Genomic DNA, 6,212 nt, shown 5'->3' with positions numbered 1-6,212 from the left:
TTGGCTTTTTTTAAAAGTACAAGCTTCTAAATTCGAACGTAAAAATGAAGCGTTAAGGTTTTTGTATTTAAGTACTCGCAACCTCAGTTGCATAGCACTGCCCTAAGGAACATTACTGACATGCCTAGTACATTCCTGGCACATGCCAATGCCAAGTAAATGTGTCAAGTACATACACGGTACGTGATATACACATAATAGATACATTCCTCGGTATGTGTCATGCACGTACTTTTGGGCGGAAGTAACCTTATTCCTTACATGTGTATTTCACATGATTGCTCTATTCACGTACCTATCATGTACATTCCAATGTACCTCGAGGAACATTCTTTACACATGATCAGTATGTACTTGTGTTGGGTGGGTACTTCCTTTAGGTGCATACTTTTTGAGATACTTAAGACACATGATTGATATCTGCAGCGACGCACGAATGACAGTCAGCTGTTTGCATTTGCTCATGCGCAGTAACATTCAACGGTTTCTCGCGCTACTGCTCCACTTTTCGCTTAGAAAAAAGAAGCAACAATGCATCAAATTTGGGAGATGAATTTAGAAGAAAGAAATGACATAACTGATGAATAAAAACTAAGATGAATCTTTCATACCTACGTGAACAGTTAATTATTTACGTAGTTAGGGATAAAGATATTTTAGGGATAGGAATAAAGATATTTTAGGGATAGTTAGGGATAGGGTATTTTTTAGATGCCAACTGTGGCCAATCATTTTAAAGTGAATATGGAAGAACCATGGAATGAAGTAAAGAGACGCGCGTCATTTTGTTATAAAATTACATGGCGAGCGGATTTTATCTGATCTCAAACGGTTATCGTCGAATATACAGGGTTACAAGAGCACTCTGATTAGCCAAATTAAAAAGACCCCAAGAATTTATCCCTCTACAAGGGAGGTTTTCTTCATCGCCTCCGTGGCTAAGTCGGAAGAGCATGCACCTAGTAGTCAAGGGTTTGGTGGTTCGCGCCCGCCTCAGGGTACCTTCTTTCTTTACTTTTTAAAAGTATTTTTAGACTCATCTCAATGTAAACAAATTATGCATAAAGACGATTTAACATATTTTGGAGGAGTAATTTTTGCTTACCGTACGGGGAAGAACATACTAGGTAAGTTCCCCAGGTACATGTCAGGCATGTTCCTAGAAGCGGACATAGACTGTGACTATTACTTGCCACCAATGTGATTTCTCTCTCATAGCTACATAAGGCACATGCTGGCCACATTCCCATGTACCTGAGGGAACATAACATGCCTGCTATGTAATTGTGCTGTTAGGGATTCCGCCTGACATTTGTTCATCGCTAAGAATATTTTCCCTTCTATTGTGAGAGACTTCAAAGGCAAGGGGAATGGAAAATACTGGTATCAGTGAAGAGGATATTTCTATCTTAGAAACAGTAGTGATCCTGTGCGTGTAAATTTGCTTGTGAGTGGGAGAATTTAGCGTGTTCTCATTTATCGCGTAGGACCCACAACTGACTTTCTGGTATTTAATAAAAGAGGGGAAAATAAGCTACATATTCCACTTGCACCTGATCTTCATTCTGGGGATTGTGATTAGTTCTGCACGCATGTGTGAGGTCAATTGTGTCCTCCGACGTTATCTAAACATTTTCTGGGACAACACCTTCCAGCAACATATCACGTATTCCCAGATGGCACGTCCCTGCGTGTTCTACCAGCATACACCTTCTACTCTAGCCTGCTAGCTCTCTGGACCCAAACCTTATCGAGACGTGTGGGGCATGGTGGCACTTGCCTGAGCATCAACGAGCTTCGACAACTACCATCTCCAAGACAAACATAGCATACGTCTATCCGGCTACGTCGTTTCGGGTAGTTACACGTTATATTAAGACAAGTACGGCATGCTTTGCAACATGTTCAGGATGTGCTATGTAGAAAAACAATACCATTTACCATCGTCTTCTGGTGTACAACTTCAAGCCAGATACATGAATTATTACTGTATTCTAAAATTCGTTTGCGCCAGTGCAGTTCTCATGCATTTTATAAGATATTTTAGCTACTGAAATTTTAACTCTCTCATCATTTAATTACAAATTCCACATATTTCTTTTCTAAAGATTCATTTTCATCTTTAGTTTCTACATTATCATAACAGTTTTTCCCGATACTTCCTAATTTCCTCCATGTACATTATTTCTTTTCTCCATTCTTTTAAATTTCTCTTGTCGGCTTTACGTTTTTGTCGATTTTTCCTCTCCTAAATTCATGGTTCAACCTCTACAACTTTGTTTCCGTACTTTTCTTTTCCTAGTTTACCAAAATTTCCTCTGCAAACCATGCTTCTTTTACTTGTGCTCACTTCCACAACTAGTTAGTTCTGTGTCTACTTTTTCTCATATAGAGTACTTCTCTGCGAAATTTCAACCAAATATGTTTTTTACTTCCAAATATTTAAACTTATCTACATATAATTTGTGTTCTCTTACTTTCCTTCTCCTGGTTATATTTTGCAGTGAGATTCCACTTTAATCACCACACAATTGTGATCGAAACCTCTCCAGTTTTTTTACTTATCATTGAGTTCATCATCATCTTCTTCCATGCCTACTTGTAGATCACTTGTTACAAATTTAGAATTTTCCCTGACAAAGATCATTAGTTAATTTAAAAAAACTCTTTGTTTTGACATAACAATTATATGATTTAATACTATGCACTAATTGTAGATCACTACTCTCTCCACCTCTCTTTTTATAGTCCCATATACTACAGCACTCAGAAGGCAATTTCTTCTCAGAAGACAAGTTTCATATTAGTAGACGCACAATGTAATATTACTACTACTACTTAAGAGATATAACATTCATTTGTTCTTCCTACTTATTTTTACTTATTCCGTATAAGTACTTTCAGTCTTCATCCATTTCTCCTCTTACACAAAATTCTGGGGGAGACTCGTCTCATATATATATATATATATATATATATATATATATATATATATATATATATATATATATATATATATATTACTAACTTGACTTTCCAGAAAAGCCGTCACTGGAAAACAGCATGGTAGACCTGTATGTCATTTCCTCGTCAGTATAAAATTCTCCAAAGCTGAGTCGTACCGAATCAGACAGATGCATATCGAGTCGGACCGTGTATAATGCTTGTCTGATTTATCCAAGGATGTTATAAAATTTACAACATCCTTGGATTCATCTGTGTAGGCGGCAAAGTTGCGATGCGAAGTAACTTCCTTCTTTACGAGTGAGATCAGCCATATGGTAAGGTTACCAGAGCCATTACATTTGAAATGAAATGAACTTTTTCAGTTTTACCATCCACAGGTATGTCGGGTAGGCTAAAGAAGACAGTGATGATGAGAAATAAATGAAAATGGTGGAATGAAGAGAGTGGCAGGTAACGAGAGAACCCCGAGAAAACCGAAGCACACGGTGTTTATCCACTACAAAGCTCACTTGCCGCGAGCTAGGATCGAACCCGAGACACCACACACTAGAGGTGAACTGTTTACCACTAAGCCACCACGGCCCCCAGTTATAACTTTTATCTAAGATTAATTTCATATGTAGTTTTCAAGAAAACGAAAAGAATATGCTGAACCGAATCAAATGTGTATGACAGCAGTCGTGTGCACACATAAATTCCTTTTATGCTGAATAGTACATGTATGTAAAATTTTTTAACATTTAATCAAACGTTAAACTATGTAGACTTAATTTCCCCACATGAAAATATAACTTAAATAACCGTAAAGAGTGTTTAGGAAGCATTAATTTAACAGATCTGTAGCTGTGGCATACCCAAAATTGCATCATAGGTTAACAGATAGAATTGGAGAAGAGAATAAAGAAGTCACATTTTTTCAGTTTCCTTTATTTAGAAATATGGGTTAACTGATAGAAGAAGTACTAAATTCGCCGCTGCTAAGACCCATGAAGGGCTGTGACTTGTAAGACGCAGCACGCTCAAGTGGGTGATGCGTTGTCAGCGCATCAGCTCTCAAGTGTCACTATTTTTGGCTTTTTGGACCGGAGTTTACTACCTCTTAATTCACAAAGTACTCCCAACTGCCTCATCATGATGAAAAAACTGAATCTTTCAGTTTTATGTGAGGCCAAGGGAGATGCTGATGATAGTGAACGAAATGGTGAGATGAAAAAAGTAAGATGAACGGGAGAACTCCGAGAAAATTCACACATATGATGGTTGCCCCCACCACAAAGTCCACGAATATACGAAGTAGAAGTAAGAATCCCACACATCAAAGTTAAGCGCTCTACCACAAAGCCACCGAGACCCTTCATAATGATGAGTCAACACCGGAGAATGTTTGTGAATTCACTGAGAGTAGAACCGGAGATCACATACTCCGAAGTCGCATATGCTAATAATTCGGCTAAACACAGCTCAATATTTTAAAAGAAAACTTGAGCATCCTGTTTGTTTTCTAATAGTTCGAGTTTAAATTTCTGGACAAGGAGGGGATTTATATTATCGGTACACACACACACACACACCACACACACACACACACACACACACACACACATATATATATATATATATATATATATATATATATATATATATATATATATATATATATATATATATATAAAAAACAAAACGACATAATATATACAAATGTTCTTCTGCATTGTAATATCACACTGCAAACAATATTAACATTTACATATTTAATTATTACCAGTTAAATAATAATAACATCATTACTAACTACTTGACTAATTAATGGAGGTGACAAAAAATCAACCCACCATATTCACGTAAATAGTAGACCCTAATTAAATTGCAATATTAGAAAATGTCTTCACATATTCATACAAGAGAAAATTATATCCCCGACAAGGAAGACTTTTAACTTATCACGAGCCGGGGATAGTTGTGACGAGGGGAGAAACCCCCTCATCCCCCCTTTAATACGAACCGTGCTTTCTACTCGCAAACGGTACGGTTAAATTGATGCATCGTCAACCCGTGTCTGCGTCCATTCTCTACAGGATGAGTATATGCATATACTTTGAAACGGTTGAATAAAATATACCAAATTTAATAACAGTTTTCACACTTCTGCCTACCAGACGTGCAGCTCTTTCTGTCGTTTTATTTAATAGCAATATGAGTTTCTCCTTTTTTCTTTTACTTCTTCTCTCCGAAATTTTAGTACCTTAATTTTAGTTTTAGTTTTAGTTCTTTTAATATTGAAATACATTATTTTCTGTGGCAATTTTCTTTTCCCATCTCCATTTTCCACTTCAAATTACAGCAATCACTTTAACAATATTATGACACAAGAAAGTAAGGCAAAAAATGTGTTTATTTTCTTTTACTCTTATGTTCTGGCAACCCTGCAAAGTAATGCAGAAAATCCAAGGATCTTATAAAACAGAGGATCTGCACTTACAACAAAATCTTGAAGCCATACGTCACAGTTTTGCCACCCCTACTCTGTCCACTCCGCCCAATAGGATCGCAATGTTTTGAGCTAACAATCATGGCGGAAACGAAAGTAGCCAATCAGACGATGACAGAAACGAGAGTAGCCAACCAGACGTGCCGATGCTCGGTTGTTTTTTTGGCTTCATCGATTTAATAGGATGAAGATACATATGGGCAGATCCTCTATTTATAACATCCTTGAGAAAATCACACCCAGCAACATACTCAGAAGTTCGTAGACTGGAAGGGGTTCAAACTTCCAACTTCATATAAGTTCAGGTGTTCGTATATATATATACAGGGTGCGAATTACCGGGGGGGATGGGGGGATTTTTCCCCTCAATCACATTTTGTTCCCCCCCAAAGAAGTCAGCTGAAGTATCCCCACCGGGGATGCTCGCTTTCCCCCTCAAACTATGCTTAGTATAACTCCAAATTTCACTGATTTTTGTTATTTCTTGTAAATTTAATCTTCTAGCTGTATTTCGAAATGATCGATGTAAACTGTTCAGTTTTGGTCATTTCTACTTACCACCTAATTACCCACTATTTTCAACGTTGTTTAGTAGAACTATATTATTATGACTACGGTTGTTACTTGCAACTGTACCTTTGTACCCTTCAGTTCGTCATCATTTGTGAATTTGAATGTACTAATTGCGTATAACAAAGCCACATATAGATTTATAAATGTTCTTAGCGGTTGGCCAAGAAGAAGTAAACAAATAGCT

This window comes from Thermobia domestica, chromosome 1, assembly GCF_964235325.1.
Source record: "Thermobia domestica chromosome 1, izTheDome1.hap1.1, whole genome shotgun sequence".
NCBI classification, from domain to species: domain Eukaryota; kingdom Metazoa; phylum Arthropoda; class Insecta; order Zygentoma; family Lepismatidae; genus Thermobia; species Thermobia domestica.
This window is presented reverse-complemented; position numbering follows the sequence as displayed.